At 43.9% G+C, this 17,980-nt stretch overlaps 1 protein-coding gene across 1 annotated transcript in view; it reads left to right on the plus strand.

The window, feature by feature from the left end:
* Nucleotides 1-2,523: 2,523 nt before the first annotated feature.
* Nucleotides 2,524-17,980, plus strand: part of gal3st3 (galactose-3-O-sulfotransferase 3) — a 38,687-nt gene continuing 23,230 nt past the window's right edge. Inside the window, exon 1 of the mRNA XM_076725098.1 lies at nucleotides 2,524-2,945. The gene's annotated coding sequence lies outside the window, so the exon portion shown is untranslated. The remainder of the gene's footprint in view (nucleotides 2,946-17,980) is intronic.

Here is a 17,980-nt window from a genome sequence, read left to right on the forward strand (position 1 = left end):
AATCCCCGTCTACAAATTTTGTCTACAAATCTGTCTTTTTCGGTCTGGTGTGCATATTCCAGGTGTCTCACAACCCCACAAGTACGATCTTTTAATAGCTTAGCTGGTCTCAAAGGGAATCCAACCACTGACCCTGGTCGCGCTTTACCGGCAACACCGTCCACAGCCTCATGACGCTGAATCATTCAGCTCGCAGGAGGAGGAGTGCTGGGGCCTGTTAGTGGTGTGAGGGACCCCGCAGAGGTCAGAGTAATGTCACAGCCCAGTCAGAGCGCTCTCCATGTCTGCTGATTGCACCCTGACAGCTCGAATGGAAGATGAAGCCAAGCGTGTCCGGGGGCCAGCGTCTGGCGGCGGAGCCCCCCCGCCTCTGCAGGCTGCAGGGGCCATGTTTGTAGAAATGCACGGTGTGTGGCTTCGTCCTGGTTTCGCTGCTTTCCAATCTGTAACACTCATACGCTGAAAAATGATGGAGATTTGCTTTGGCATTTTGTTGCATTATTGAGAAATCGAACAAGATATGTTGTCAGTCCCAGAGCGCAAGAAGCTTTTAAATCAAAATCATGAATATAGTGAAGGAAAAATACTTTCCCTCATTTCGCGTGTGCCTGATTCCTGTGTGGATGAAGTCAATGAAAGTAATTATAGGAAAGGGTACAGAATTCTGTTACTGCACATTACTGGTTTTCAGGAGCAGGGAATGAGTTATCAAGAGCTTAAAGCAGGATCGCTTTTTACATAAATATCTGTCTCGTAAAGTAATTACTTGCCCCGTACAGTAAACACATCCCACTGATGGGAAAACAAAATCATGTACTGCATTTTTAGAAACATATATTCCAATTAAATCAATGCCAGACCACAAAAAAGCAGGAGCGGAAACAAAAGAAAGCATCTAATCAATCAGAAAATAGCCCCGTGAACAAACACTGTCCATTCAGCACATTATCGCTGACCCGCAAACGAGCTAAAAACTATTAATTATAATGCCAGCTGGGTGTTTAACAAACTATGGACAGACTCTACAGCTCATCACAGAGAAGATCAATAGGAAGAGGAGACGGCGTTGAATAATGACCCATATGGAGGAGGCAATATGCTGCAGTGTGGCTACCAAACACAGTCCTTCTCTTAATCATTACACCCCAGAGTCCGGATCATTGCTCAAACAATCTGTCTGTCGTGATCCAGGAAGTACCCAGAGCCCCGCTGGAAAACCATTCAGCAATTACAGAAATTAGTGGGATTTAATAGGAGGTAAAAGCCAGAAATCACAATAAGGTCACCAGCTATAAATTGTCTTTTAAGTAGGCTAGCGGTGACTCATTATTAGTCTCTACTGCAACTGCAAGAAAACTAAAAGAACAAAATGAACATGAGGTACAAGGACATTTTCTAAAACTTGCTATTGAGCAGCTATAGCTCACTCACCAACGTATAGCCATATCCTACACAATCTGCCTTTAACCAAACCTCAACCATAGATTTCTAACAGTTCCTGGAGGCACAGACAAACCATACCATCCCACTTAAGTACAACAATTTGAAGACATTTTTTCTTTATCCAATTTATGCGACTTTGTATTTGCACTCTATATATTTTGGAGGCACATATTGCACTACTCACCCCACTACATTTACTTGATTACTTTGCAGATTATTGATATAAAATATAATGAAAAATCATGATGCATTATCATGGATTAAGCTACCCAGGAACATATAAAGACGTCAAAATTACCTTAACTTGCTGCAGCACCGGTGATGACCACACATTAATGCAATGATAATTATAATCCAATAATATAAACACTATTATGAAAAGGGCCTAATGAGTACTTTTACTGTCCCTGCTTTAAATATATTTTGTTGCTACAATTTTTACAGGTGACTTTTACTTGAGTTAAATGCGGACTGCAGGACTTTTACTTGTAAGAGTATTTTTATAATTTGGCATTGCTCGTTTTACTTTAAAGTTAAAGATCTGCGTACCTCTCGTTGCATGCATTTCGTCATCCAATTAGGATGACTGGTTGGTTTTCACAGGCTGACAAGAAAGGTCAGAAACTCGAGCACAGGGAACAGTTTCTGTGTAGGAACAGCAGGTAAACATTTGCATGCATTCACAAGCAGTATCCTCATTAAATCCTATAGCAGCTCAGATGAATGAGGAAGGCCCCGTTGGTCTTGCCGCGGGCCCAACCTTGGCTAAATGCGCCCCTTGTCTGCGTCAATTTACATATCAGTGAGCTATCGAGTTCCAGTTCAGATTCAAATGAACTTTCTTGGCGTGACAGAGGCTTTCATATTCAAGCGCGACGTGGTAAAAAGCGGAAACGGCTAAGCGTAAAGAACAAACGCGTTATTAAAGATGTCACTCTGGGAATTACAGAATATGACGGGAGGACACCTGGAGTCCACTCGGTCGCTGTCACAGAGCTGTTTTCCACGCGCAGCTGGGTGAGCGGGCTATACGTGTGCGTCCTGCGAGCGTGCGTGCGCGCGTGCAGCCAGGCAGCACGCACCCTCCGCGCATCACGGGCACAAACGCGCGCGCATCGGTTGGAGCGAGAGAGAGAGAGAGAGAGAGAGAGGGAGAGAGGGAGAGAGAGAGGGGCAACCTTCCCCCGGTTTGTTGCACGAGGAGTCGCGAGAAGCCTCTGATGACAGACAGACAGCGGATCCGCCGCCCCACCGCCTGCCTCACCTGAACAACCAGCAAACCCGTGAGAGAGGAGAGCCAACTGTCGGCGAGGAGGTGGAGGAACGGAGACTTCCCCCAAAAAATAAGAGGAAAAAGAGGCAGGAGAGGAGGAGAGGAGAGGAGAGGAGAGGAGAGGAAAGCGGGGGCAGGCAGCCGGCTGGCCGGTACACGGAGTCCGTCCACCGGGGGAGAAATCACCGCCACGACCGTCACATCATATCCCAGCCCCGAGATAACAAAGGTGGGTAACGGTGTGTTCCTATTGTGTAATATCAGTATGCCTTGTCCTACATGGCGCCTTTAATCCCCACAGTGGAGTTGTAGTAGACATGTTTGGTGTGCGGTGAAAAAGAACCCGGGGCCGGTGTGGTACAGGAGGGCATTAAGAGGGCTTTGTGTGTGTTTCTGTGGCGCTGGCGCTCCGCTGTCTTCCCCCGTGCTCCGCGGCGGGGACACTTACGCACCGACGGCCGCGCCGCTTGCATAAAAACGGATTTATGGACGAGCGGATGACACTTTGTCTGCAGGGGAACACGTTCACGGGCGACATGTGTGCCACTTGGAGATGCGCGGCGGAGTGATTTCATTCAGCACGACCCCAAAAAAAATCTAATCTGATCTGGCCCACATTTCGCGGTGTGAGACCTCTTGAGGAGATTTTTGTTGTTTATGTCCTATAAGAAGCATCTGTGTGTGTGTGTGTGTGTGTGTGTGTGTGTGTGTGTGTGTGTGTGTTGAGGAGGATGATGAGGGCAGGAGGGGGGGGTGTTTATCGTGATGGTCTCCTTCAGCGCCTCAGGCTTGTCGGGATGATTGATTTCGCCTGTTCGGTCAGATTATGAGCGCGTGAACACCTATGCCGGCAAATTAATTAAACTGCAAGCAAAGATTCACCGCGCGAGGTAATCGTCATGTGCACGCGGAGGAGAGGGGGCAGCAATTAATGACAAACTATTAATATCTGGAGCTTTATTGGATGGGTTTGTAACCCCAATTGTTGCACGCGTGTTCAATATTTTCCATAACGCAGATTTGATGCCTCTCCATTAGTTGATTGGTTTCGTTGTCGGATGTAAGTTGGCTGAAGTTTTTCCATCTGCTCTGTTTGTTGTCAGCCTTCGGCGTCAATGAAATATCTTGTCCAGGTTTGTATTCTGCAGCATAGAAGTGATTGATGAAGAGGAGCTACGAACGCAGCGCGCGAGCCGAAAACTGGCAGAAATGGTCTTACAGTGAAGAAGCTTGTTTGATAAAATCGGCCTTGAGCATGACGCTGAAAGGATAACTCAGTTAACTGATTTGACAACTGTCAAGTTAGTGTATGATATGTCTGCATGTAGGACATCGTTAGGCAGGTTGTTTGGATAAGAAGAAAAATCATTTAGTGGGGAAAAATGGGGGATGCGTGGTCCTTCCTCCAACAGACAACACAACAGATGTCATAACGGATCAGTCATTCAAGTCGTTTATCACTTACCGGCTCCAGCCCCTCAAATGTGACAATTTGCTCCTTGTCTCCGTTTCATGTGGCTGTAAATTGGTCGGTTAGATAAGATATATTCACCTGTCAAACAAGTAATCAAGACAATACATGCTTTATCTGCAGACCCTGAATAACCATAATCTGTGCCAAACAAAAAAAAAAAAAAAAAAAAAAAAAAGATGAGAAGCACCTGCAGGCCTCCATCCCAGTGAAGTGTTTTGTTTCATATAAGCACCATGTCCTATCAGCTTGTTACATATTTATGACTGCGCCATTGTTCACTTCCAGGACCCGTAAGTGAGGTCAGAGTTTAAGAAAAGGGTCTGAAGTTCACAGATGTTAAGTGCCTAACCGCTGTAAAGCTGTAAAACCTTGTTTAAAAGTTTCTAAATATAAATTTGCAGAGATATATTTGTAGACACTTTGGACAATTCAAAGGGCATCTGAGGTTTGATTATGGCGGGACTAGTTTATGTGGTGAGCTTTTTTTTTCCTTCTTTGTCATGGTTGGATTTATAATATGTGGCGTAACAAAGGTAGCTGTCACTCAAAGCGGCCATGCCTGTAATTATTAATAACTTTAAGATAATTTAAACAGAGGATTTATGTAAAAATTCACCCCTGCAGTTGTATTCTGTACCAGGCTTTTCTGCTGTAGAGTCAAGCATTTTAATATGGAGGTCTATGGGGACTGAGTAGCTTTTGGGGCCAGCCTCAAGTGGCCATCTGAGGAGCTGCAGTTCTTCCACCTCAGCTTCATTTTTCAGCCCAGGAGGTCCCTGCTTGGGTAGACACAGATGTGTTTTACAACAGATGTAAAAAAAAACCAAAAAACGAAAAAAACGAAAAAAAAAAACAGATTCTCGTTTTAACCAAATTTTTATGAAGTATTTAGTAACTGTATTTTGGCAGAATTGTAGTCTTAAAGCTCGTCCCCACCTTTTTCCCTGTCCCGTCCCGCTCCTGCCTCCTCTCCTCCGCCGTGTCTTCAGGAAGTAGGCTAGGAGAAGGGAGGGCAGGTGACTTAATAAACCCTTTTTTGCGGCAGGTCGTTTACAAGCACAGACCTGAAAAAGTTCCTCTTTTTCTTTTTTTTTTTTTTCCCTCCCTGGCATGTCCACAAGAAAGGCACGAGACCGAGTGATGAATGTGCGCTCTGTGTGGAGAATAGCAAAGCAGGGAATAACAATGGAGTCCATAAATAGAGACACACACACACACACACACACACACACACACACACACACACACACAGACACGCACAAACAGACAAGCTTCTTGAAATAAGTCAATATGATAAAGTGTGTGTGCTGACTAAGATTCACTGCATTGTTGTGTTAAACCTCATCACAAGAGTCTTTTGGCCAGAGGGCGCCCTTTAAATGCCGAGGCTCCTGGAAAGGAGTTTATTTATATAGCATTGGAGCATGATATATAGCATAGCTGCGGCCGCTTGCTGTACAGTGTCCCTGTAGATGCAAGTTTTCAGGCGCTGAGCCAAAAAAAGAGAACAGTTTACTGCTTCCCTGGAGGCAAAATGACGGAGAAATGCTGGTATGTAATATTCTGTAAATTGCTCCATTTGTCTAAGGCAGTGTCGGCCTGCGTGCGGACGTTTCCTTGATGCTGAACGTTTTTGAGGTTTAGAATCTGATCCTGAATACACACATGTGACGTGCCCGAAGCCTGGTTTTAGAAAGTAGTGAAATCAGTGCATAATTAAAAAAAACCACAAGCCACTTTTTAGATTAATAGATAATTGAATAATGATAATTTTCATCATTTATCAGGTAAAAAAAAATCATTTTCTCCATTTCACTTCATTATTAATCAGATTTTATTTGGGGTTGCTTGGTTTAGTTTATAAAATGACAAAAAGTAGTGCAAAAAAAGGAGACACCTGCAGATGGCTTGTTTTGACCAAACCCCAAAGATGTTCAATTTTTAGTGATATAAAACAGAGAAAAGCAGCCAAATCCTCACATGTCACAACCTGAAATTAGAGGATATTTGGAGTTAAACGACTTAAACATTTAACCACTCACCAGGAAAAGAATCACTCAATTAATTCAACCTTCATTTTAACCTTTATTTAACCGACGAGGACAACAGAGACAGGACAAGAGGCAAAAAGCCTCCTGATGGTGATTTAAGGGGAACGGAGGAACAGAAAAAAACAGCTCAGCAAAGCTTTGAATAGGAAGGAAGGAGCAGCTGAAATAAAATCATACAGGAGCCCAGATAAAGAGCGCCAGCTTTCTTCTTCTCTCCACATTTGGTGCGCTACACGTTTTATGGCTGAGGAGGATGTGGTGTTTGTAACTGAAGCCGCCAGGATCGGCAGGTCTTCTTGATGTGTGTTAGCGGAGGTCGTGACTGGTGTTTAAGATGGCCTGAGTGATTAGAGCGCTTGTGATTAAAAATTTACTTGTGGGCATCTCAGCTTGCCGCAGAGAGGGAACGTGTGTGTGTGTGTGTGTGTGTGTGTGTGTGTGTGGGTGGGTGTGTGTGGGTGTGTGAGCATTTATATTGCAACATGTGGATGTAAGCCCAAGTGAGATTAATGCTCCATGTTAACAAACCTCATGGTCTGAGCCTGCCTAGCCTGAAAACACACACGCAATACATTCACAAACACACACAGATACATTCACACACAAACAAACGCTTTCAGCTGCTTTGGTGCTTTGACGTTTACTATTTTTTATTCTGCATCTTGTAAACTTTTTTTTATTATTTGACCTGTTATGTCACTGTGCCTGCTTCCTGTAACCTGCTGGCAGTAGTGCCTAAATTTCCCCGGTGTGGGATCAATAAAGTCATATCTACCTATCTACCTATCTACCTATCTAGCACAAAGGTGCATTTTATTGTGTCTCAGGGCCGAATTGATTTTGATGTGCAAGCTTGCTTGTGTGTGCACACAAAAATGCTACGGTGCCGGATTTCAGACTGGAGCTGATATCAAAAGGTGTGTGTGAGGAGCTGAGGATGACTTCCCTTTTGCTGTCGCTTCTTAGGGATGTCAGTTCCCCAGAGAGCTCCCGGCTGAATTAGAGACATCTGTACATCAGCAGGACTTGTTCTCGAATATTAACAAGGAGGCAAAGGCTTCAAAAATGCCTCCATATTTATTCTAAAGCGCTCATGTCAAAAATGAAAAAGGCTTTTATTGTGGTCGTGTGTTAGCCATGGTTCGGACTGCGGCCGCTGGTGCCAGATGAGGACAGATGGACGAGGGCTTTGTCAGGGTCTGGGCCGGGCTCCAGGGGAGCTGCCCTTGGTGCGAACATTTTCATCTACTTGTAGATGTCCGACAGACAGATTCCAGCAGACCCTGGATTAAAATGGTCTGGGCAGGAAGATTATGGGAGCAAAGTCCTGTATCTGGATGGCCCCGCTGTTCCGCATAACACGAAATGCATTATTTATTATTAATACTGAGAGCATCTCGGTTTGGTTGTTGTTGTTGTGGTCGGACAAACTCCTCTGTGGCAGAGTTCTCCCTGGTTCACCAGTCAGACAAAATTCAAAGCCGGACCCTGATTTTTTTCATTAAGATGTGATTATCTGATCTGCAGCCTTTCAGCAAACCAAAGCCCTGAAGTATACTTCCATGCACGCAGTACTCAGCGCTGTAACGGATTTTTCTGAGGTTAACGAGAAAAGACGTGATGCTGGAAGAGGTGGTTTCAGAGGTGAAACGCTGTGTGGATCTGTATTATTTCTAGCCGTATTTCTATGAATTTTGCAGTGATCTATCATATAAAACACAATGTTATTGTGATTTTCATGATAATGGCATTAAGAAATACAAATGTAAATCACTGAATTGATAACCTTCTTTAAAATTGTGATAAGTTTATTTGATAGTGTCCCGATATTCTGTGAGAGGTCAAGTTGACTTATTTTTTAGGTTCAGTTCAAGTCTCTTTTTAGGATAAGCCCCCAACAACCTTCAGTAGGCAGCCTGAGAGGCAAAATCCAGGGCAAAATAACCCTACGGGTACTTGCTGCAGCTCCTTATTTAAATAACTATCAACACTTTGATCAACCAAGAAGAGCAAGAAGACACCAAAGGTCCCCTCCTGTAATATTATATAAAACGATGTGACCCCTTCCTGTGTATTATGTTGTGACGTGCATGATGGTCAGCAAGACACAAGCGCATCTAAACATGAACGAAAAAATGGTTTAGATGTTATGTAAGTGGATTTATGTTTCATTGTTGACCTGATGAGAAAACACCCTCAGGACCAGGTCCATCCAGTTCGATCCAGGGTCGAAGGCTCCTGACCTCTTAGGACTATTATTTTCTCAATAAATAACAATGTTGTGCAAGAAAGTTGCCGTTTGTGCTACGCAATTTATGATTCTACCTCTGATCCTGAAGATAATGAGATCAGAGTTTTATATAACTGTTCCCGTAATCAGATTATTGCTTCAAATGGGATTAGAGACATGACATACCCGATGTCATGTTTACTGTTTGGAAGTCGGTTCCTAATCTTTCACTGATTGGGATTCTTCCCCAGTTTTCCTGCGTCCCCGCCTGAAACCTGAGCCGAAACAAGGGCAGGAACAGTCGGCGTGCTGGCGTGTTCTGGTGTTGATAACAGTTCTGATTGAAGAAGTTGGGGCGTTGCGTTTACTTCCCGGCGTCGCTCTCTTTGTGGTGCCGTTCCCATGAACCCAGAGGAAACACAAGCCCCTCTGAGGAGAGAAAGTCAAGATTTATACCGCAAAGAAACTCCACATCAAACAAAGCATCATCGTCAGGAGAACAAGTGAGACTGTTCAGTATGGACACGCCGTGTTGGCTATCAACTCGAAGGTCTGCGACAATGAGCCATTCGATACGTTATCTATAGAACCTGTAGCACAAGACAATCAGGGAACCAGACACTCCCCTCTGAATATCACTTTTCAGTGCGAGCTTCTGCGAGGGGCTTTGCTTAATTCTTGGTTTGACAAATGCATGACACCACTGACTTTTCTAAAAACAAGCACAGTGTTTGACAAAGAACTTTTTTTTTTATTGTTGTCTGGTTTTAAGGGTGTCTTGCTTGTAAAATAGTCAATGACCTCAGGTGAAAGTCTTCAAACTGAGTTTCTTTTTATTACAGCGCATCATATTACTTCTTGTTCAATAGCCCACAAGGTGAAAGCTGAAGCACTTGGACATGGATTAATGCAGGACACCTCCAAGGACTGAGCAGCGCTGACAAATGTTTGCCCCTCGCTGTGATCTTTTGACGAATTCGGCTTTGATACAGACGTATGCATTTTTACACGTCTTCTCTCGGGATCTCAGAATAATGAGTGAACAGATTTGTTCATACATTGAGAGGATTTTAGCTCAAATCCGTTGTGTTGTTGATTTTACCTTAAGGCGAGATTTTTATGTGCATCCTGACTACAGCAGAGTAGCTTCTTTCAAGGTACCTGCATCTGCGTTTTTTGTTTCTTTTCCCCCCAAGAACTAACTGATTAAGGGCTGCGCAAACACAATTGATTCATGCCTTTGAATTAGACTTTGTTTGATTTCATCCAGAATGGAAATGTTTGACCTAATAAGCAGGAGGAATTTAATTAGCGCTGAGCTACCCAGACAAGTGAGTAGTCATCTGTATGGTGCTAAAGGTGTTTCCACCGGAGCGGTACACACCCTGCCAGTGTTAGTTAGTGGAGGATGTTAAACAGGATGTTAAACAGGCAGGAATGTTTTGAACCTGCAGAGTCTGCGTGTCTATCCGGCCCCATCTCATTCCCAGGGTGTCAGATACTGGCGTTTTATCCCGCCCTTTGGCGTCTCATACAGATGCAGAGGGTACCCTTGAGCACCTATATAGAATAGATCAAGCTTTCAGCCAGCTCCAATGTAAACCCATCCACTGCAATACTATACGCTCATAACAGCTGCTCCACCCGACGCTGTAGAAAGAGACAAAGTCCTCAAAGGGGTGGAGGTTGGGGCAGAGCGGAGCGGCTTTCACCCAGGAGACGGGAGTTCGTGTCCCGTGTTAAACCAAAAGTCAACAGCCAGATGAGAACGTGTTGGTCAGCCTGTGTGTGTGTGTGTGTGTGTGTGGCTCACTTACCTGTGTGAAAGTCTGAGGCTGTGAGTTCATGAGGTCTGCTTGCCGTGCGTGTACGCTTTAGTCACACAAGTGTCTGTGTGCATGTGGGTGTGTTGGATGGAGGCGGGAGCTGCAGAGGGCGTCCTTCCCTTGGGGGTTCTAGTCTGGCCCTTAATTAATCCCTTTTCTGGCCGGAGGGTCCCCGTTATCAGGCCATTACAGAGTAGCCGGCTGCGTCCAAACAGCACTGTCCCAGAGAGCACAACACAGGTACGCACACAGCAACAAGCAGCACTGTGGGTTTTGTTTCTGTTGTTTTGGCTTTCGGTTATGATAACATTTTATTCAGCGTAATGAATATCTGGGAACGATGCTAAAAAAAGACGTCACGCAAGGGAAGAAACAGCAGCAGCCAGTTGATCAAACTGGTTTAAACAAGTAGGACTTGATTTTTGAGTTACTCCAAATAAAGTATTTTACATCTGGCTGTTTGCGTGACATGATGTTGTCATAGATCTTATCAGTTACTCCTGGGATCCATGTGAAGCCTGGCAGGTGCAAACAGGTGACGAACGGGGCCAAGCTTACCATAACCTAACTTAAGCTTAACCCTAAAACCACATTTTAACCCTCTAACCGGTCTTTTAAAGAGGTGCAGCCAAAGTGTTGCCACGTTCCAACTCCAAAAAATATCCTAAAACACCTCAGTCCTCACAAAGATAGAAGACACACACAAAAAAACACCCACAAACACACACCAGTAAAAGCAAGCGTGGCATAGAAACAGTAAATACAGGTGTGTAAGCAGCTGGATATAGACATTGGCATACCCACACACTGACTGCATAAACCGAGTGCACAAACACACGTCACACACATGCATGGGTGCAGGCACACACACACACACACACACACACACAAATGTGCACATAAAAGCAGCTTCCATCAAGCGCCACCAACCCGCACACTCTTTCAGCACGTCCCCCTCTTCTCTTACTTTTCCTGTAGCCCACATCAGTATCAGTCCAGCCAGCTGACTGCAGAGGAGCCCGGCTGTTTGGTCGGGATGCTCGAGCGGCGTGTGAAATCTGATTACGGTCTTACACAGCTTCCCTCAGCGGCGGGAGGGCGAGCGCTGTTACTGCCGCCTCACTTGCCCGGTCTGGCTGCCCCCTTTCCCTTCATGGGTCTCTGTCTGCTTAAACTCTGTAATGTGCTACAAGCCGGACCAGCGGTTGGACAGACCTCTGTAGCTGAAAGGCCGCGTCTTTGATCCCCTGCAGCCGCCGACACGCGCGCTCTGCTGAGGTGGTCTTGAGGATGATCAGAACTTAAAAGGAAAAGTGCATTTAGGGCATTGTTCCCGTGGGTAATGTTTTTCAAACAAAGCGTGCTTAGTACATTCTACAAAAGTTACATATAAGTCTATTATCTTCTCACCTGGTCTACCTGCTTGTCAGTAAGTGTAACCTGAAGCTCTCGGCACTTCCTTCTCTTGTAAAAACAACCTCTGCTGCTGTATGCATCACATGTCTTCAGGCTCTGTGTGTCCATTTCCCATAATAGCTGTCACCGAACCTACAGATTTGTTGTTTAAATTCTTGTGGTCGTCAAACTGGTTCCCAGTTGTCCCAGCAGAGAAACACTATAGGCTCCTATAGAGGACTTACAGGGACGACAAAGAAAAGCGAGTGGGCTGGTTTGACGTGGAAACCTGGCCCTTTTATTCTCTGTATGGTGTTTTTGCAACTCCATTGTTTCTACGACCTTCTGCCCTCAGGCTTTCTCTCAGTTCAACACTTTTTCTCTTTGTCTCTCACCTGTGTTGTCATCTTCTGCCTCAAAATCAGGTTTTCTGCTTTCTTTTTTCCTGTCATCACCGCCTGCGCCTTATCTCCTGTCTTCAGTGGCGCAGCGGTACGTTAAAATGCACTCCAGCATAACTAACTACAAGCAAAGACAGTTACGTCTCCATTGCAGTAATATTTTTATTTTCTTCTACCTCATTTGCCTCAATGCATGTAGAGACGTTTTTTAATGCATTTAAAGGATTCACATATAAAACGTGGGTCAGCCATTCACCCAGCTTCCCGCTCTTGCTAAAAAAAAACCCCTCCTTGACTTATTTTCCATCTCTCCTTCCTTCTTTTTTTCTTTTCGCTCCGTTCTCGCCTCTCTATTCGCTCTACACCAAAGGTTCGCTGCAGGCAGCGTGCCATCTGCTTTGGACATTTTTAGTATGAGGAGAACTTGTGAGAACAGCCTGTTTATTGTTCCGTTGTGGTTAATCATTCAGACTCCGGCTCTCCGTTCGGCCTCTGTGGAGGCATGGCCCGACACAAAGCAGGACTGACACTCTGTGGAGAATCTGGCATTTGGAATCCGTCGTCCCAATTCTGTTCTGCTCCGGTCCGGAAGTGACGGTCGGGGCTGACACCAGAATGAGACCCTCCTATTGTCAGTCCAGCGGTTATCCTTTGACCTCTCTGCTCCGAGTGCCAGAGCTGAGCCTCAAAGCCGTTACAGCCACATGGGTGTGAGTGACACGTTCACAATGAGCCATGTTCCCCGTCGTTTGCCATTGGCTGCCGGCCAATAGAGGGCGCACGCGTGATCCCCCCCCCCCGCTGTGCACAAAGCTTATCTCAGAGTCAACAAGCTTAATTAACAATTTAAAAAAATGACATGAGCCAGTAAAGTAGCGTTTACTTTAAAGTGAAGTTATACAGTATGAAATTAATGGGTGCCATCCCAACCGCGCTGCCAGCCACGCCGCCATCTGACACAACTAAATGGTGTTTAGCCACTCTCTTTAAATTAACTTTGAGCAGCAACTTTATCCAACAACATCTTCCTAGTTACACCCAGCTCTAGTATGGCAGCCCCATGGGGCACGCCTACATATAGCCATTACAACAGTGGTAGCACTGGCAATGTGACGATTAAAAGTAAGATGGCAGTGTAGGCTAAACTGTAGGCTGCTGCCACGTCTTACATGCACTACTGCAGATTTGCATGTACCTATAACAGAGGCAGCGGCCCTTATGATTATGAAAAACAGGTGTTAATGTGCCTTCAACAATAATGCATCCTCCAGCTTGCTGAGAAAAGAGATTACTTACCCGGTTTTCACATCTGTAGACGCCACGGAAGACAGCAGCACAAGCTTTAAGCCAATCGCGGAACATTTGGCAAAATGAAATATGAATCTGTACATCTTCAGCCACATTTATGTGAAATTATCACATATTTAACCAGGCGACTCTTAAACATTACGGTATATCATGCTGCTTCCTACCAAAGATTGCAGATGTGTTTTATAGCTGAGCACAGCTCTACGAATGACAATGAGGCGTCTGTGACTTTTTCTTAAGTGCCACCATGGGGTTCATCTCAACAAGTGTGGGAGGGATTGACATTTGGTGCGCACCTTGACGTTTCTGTCAGGATAAACTGAAATAACATTTCATCTTGTGCCATCTCGAAGTGAAATTTTCAGTTTGTCCAAACCTCTATACAAGCCCCAGCTGTACTGTGCTAATTAGCAGATGTCAGCATGCTTACACAATAAACCAAGATGGTAAACATGGCTCACAAGCCTTGTTTTCATGTAAAATTAAAATAAGGATTAAAAACCAGCACATGGAGGAGGCTTTGACAGAAATGAGCACTCAAAGTCGCAGCCATGGATACTTTTACTAAACCTATTATTACCAGAAACACCGTAAGAAAACACAATATTTGTGTTAAGATTGTACAAATGCAAAAGTTTAACCTCTAAGGATTAAGATTCAGTTAGACTCAAATTACCTTAAAATCTCTTTTCCCTTTTTTTTCACTGATAAATATTCACTGTCACTCCGGAGTGAAACACCTCCATTTGCCTGCTCCAATCAGAGGTGGACATCCCCTCTGCCTCTTCCTCTCCCGAATTACTCCACAAGTTATCCAGAAACACTGACCACAACGTTATGGATTATTTGCTTTTTAATTTCCTAATTACGACTGCAGAAGCAAGCCAGAATTAACCGGGGACCTCGCTTCTATCAGTATGATAAACGGGGCGATTTGCTTCTTTCAGCGATAATCAACAAACTAGACACCCAATTAAGCCCATTTGACCCAGTCATAATTGGGTATCAACGAGGACACCGCCCTCTCGAGCCGCATCTAATTGCTTGCAGGGATTTCCACTATCAGAGTGATGTTTTATTGATCCAGTATGTATTGATCTTGCTTATTGCTGCTTGCACGGGGGTTTATCGGCTCATTAGCCTATGTTGTGTTTGTAAATGCAGCGATGTGGGCATGAAGCCTGCCGGGGTTAGCATTCCACATCGGGGTTAATGACGTCTGTTTTCAAGATCAGAGCTGCTGAATGCTGTTCCCATGCCATTGCTCAATACTTTATAACAGTTTTGCAATATGGTCAATATTGTTTTCCACACAAATCACCCCAACGCACCATGAATGCAATCATTCCTACAGAGTTGTACTAATTAAAGTCTAACTCTGTCACTGTTGGCTTCTTCTTCTGCAGATTTATAGGTTTAATCCACCTTAAGGACGCTTTTGTAAGGCTGTATTTTCTTCACCACCCTCTATAGTAAGCACAACATCCCCTCAGGCCTATAATAAGAGCTAAGAGAACATGTAGGATTACCGGTTTCAACCCCTGAGGTGGTTGGGAGAGTCTGGGCAGGTTAAACCCATGCTAAATTCTCTGTTTCCTCAGCAAACACTGGCAAGGTGCCTGTGGACATAACCAGTCCAGCTGCTCAGTCAGCAGCAGCAGATGACGAAAGGTGTGCTCGACAGGTACAGTACCAGGTGTGAACGTCTGAGCTCGATCACCTTAGGCATTGTCTTAATCTTCACAGCTGCTATTAAGCACACATTGTGATGAAATCCAGGGGCGTATTATGGTCAATAAGTACCCAGAGAGGATAATGCCCAATAAAAAAGGCACTGCGTGCTGTCCTCACAACACGTGTCTGTGTGCTGCTAGACAGCTAGCGAACCACTTAAGAAAACTCCGTACACAAGGCCTTCCTTTCTTGTTTTTATGGAGCCATCTTGTAGTCAACATGCCAGTTAGTGATATGACAATGGTGACAAACGTTGACAAACGGTAACTGTAACATACAGAAAAATGTAATTAATATGTATAGTAAAGGTGGTATGCTAACACAAACATGTAGCTAATATACGTCGGTAACATCGGCATCCGCCAACGGAAACACAATTGACTTGCAAACACTAATTCATAACATTCATGGCCTCTATATAAGTGCTTTGTATAGGTGATACCTACAAAGGCGAAAATTTCCCGAGGCTCAAACGCTTTAAAGTCAACACAGCGAACTATGAGGGTTTTTACGATCTTAATTTTTGCCGTACAGCTAGCCAGTCTCAATTACCAAAGATTGTCTATTGATTGATGAGCACCCACTCTACAGAAACCAAAATGATCCTTTACGAAGGGTGTCTCACTCTGATAACTTTTAACCACAGCATTTTAACAGTTTTTAACCATGAAATTAACTTATGTATTTAAACACTTTGAACTTATTTGTGACCTTATAACTAACTGTTAACCAAAGGCATGACACACTGAATAAATACATCTGTTTATATTTTGTAACCGAGGTGCAGCAGGTGTGCTCATCTGTGCCTACTTTTCCAAATGCAATATTCACACTCAACTTGAAAAGCCTTTCTTGTGTGGCTCCTCACCACTGTGTTTATGATGTTTTTCTCATATCATATCAGTGTGTCTCATAACAGAGTCAGTTTTATTTGCCCTGTCCAGAGTCTTCCCAGGTGACAGGCAATTGCGTGCCGGTCGCTTAAGGGCTGATCAGGACGATCTAAATACTCATAAAACAGCCACATCAGGGTCACCACACTCCCATTTGGTCTCTAATATAAGTTTACCACCCAGACAATAAGACACAGTAATTCTCTTATCAGATTACAATAAAGGATTTCAGATGTAAAACCAGCAGTATAAAAAAAACTTATACTATACTGTTATCCATTTGGTTGCAGTATGAACAGCCATTTTGGAGTCTAAATCTGTTTTTCCCCCCTTTGTTGGTAGACAAAAGGCAGAACATTAACAGGATAAAACAAGGGAAACAAAACAATGAACGCAGGACAATTAACCAAACTGCTGTTAGAGAACATGTTGTATTGAGAAAAGGGTGAAACAAAAGCGAGCTCGTACCAAGTCACATCAACAAATCTTTGTGTCAGACTGGGAAGACGTCCTTGAGGTGGAGTAGAGGGAGATAAAGGGCGATAGTGAGCCAAGGGACAGCATGGGTGGGGGAAGAAAGGAAATGGACGCCAATGCAAATGCTCTCTTTAGGTTTTTGAAGTGCAAAAAAAGTGCAAATAGCAATAAAATGTGACCAGAGTCAAACTGCATAACATATATAAATTTGATAAGATTTCCTCCTCCTGCAGAGTTCAGCAAATACCTGTTTGATTACATCTGGTTTTCCATAATTTCTCACACGCAGCACCTGCCATCACTTGAATCAGCTCTGTACGTTTAGGTGGCGGTTCATCTTACGTAACACAAGACAGATTTATAACAGATCAAAATGTGCACAAAGCCCTTTAGTTGATTCCACTTGTCTGTTGCCCTGTTTTCTCATCGTCACTGCAATAAATCAGGACTACATTTTCTTTATTACCTAACGACTGCAAGACACAGCAGCTCCAACATGAAGGTTTCCCACATACTGATCATACCTTAGGCTCTCTGAGAGATTCGTATCTTTCACATGTTTTTATCACCTCTGCACCTTCATATCAAAAAGATCTTCCCAGAGTTTCTATCACTACATCCAGCATTAAATTCTGATAAAATTGCCTCTTGGCTCACAGAATCAGTGGATGTGTTAACTAGTTTGCCAGACATGCTAACATTTGCAGCTACATTAGAGCAGATACGTTTAATCCTCAATAAGTTAATGTGAATAAATAAATAATAATAAGTTTAATAGGATTCATTACCTGTTTTCCACCATAAAAAAGAATAGAACTTCCCATGCAGCCACTCTGCCGACCTTCATTATACATGGAAGCGAGTAGGTTTATGATTGTCAGCATATAACTGATGAAACTCTGGGGGCAGGACATCCGAACAGAACATTTAGTTGTTAGTAGCCTGTGCTCGTTGTGTCTTATTGCTCCAATAAGAGAAGTAAGAATCGTTGGGCTGTATGAATGGACAGTCCTCAAAAAACTCTTGGTTTTTCAGTGTTTCCCATACTTCAGTGTCAGATTTTCAGCCAGAAAATTCAATTTAATCGTTTTATGTGTTTCCTGTCATCAAATCTTTCCGCGTATCAAGTTTACAGAAGCTTCTGTCAGCTGAGGATCCAGATGACGAAGACGTTTTAACTAAAAGGTGGTTGGAGAAATCAGTTTTAGTTGCTGAATCGAACCAGTAAAATCGGTATACGCACCAGCTGACTTTTAAAAGTTTACCGTCAGGTTTGAAAAACTGACGCTAAACTGCAAAAGCTGAACAAATGATGTGTGAAAGATGTGGAGCATTACAAGGTTTGAATGACGTAGAGCATGAATGAGCAGATACATGTTTGTGTGGAAAAAATAAAGAAATGAAGGAAGATCATTGTGCAAGCTGAGCGATGAGAAAGTGCATTGCTTCGCTCGTTAAGCTCAGAGCTAAACTAC

This window comes from Chaetodon auriga, chromosome 24 (assembly GCF_051107435.1).
Source record: "Chaetodon auriga isolate fChaAug3 chromosome 24, fChaAug3.hap1, whole genome shotgun sequence".
Taxonomy (NCBI): domain Eukaryota; kingdom Metazoa; phylum Chordata; class Actinopteri; order Chaetodontiformes; family Chaetodontidae; genus Chaetodon; species Chaetodon auriga.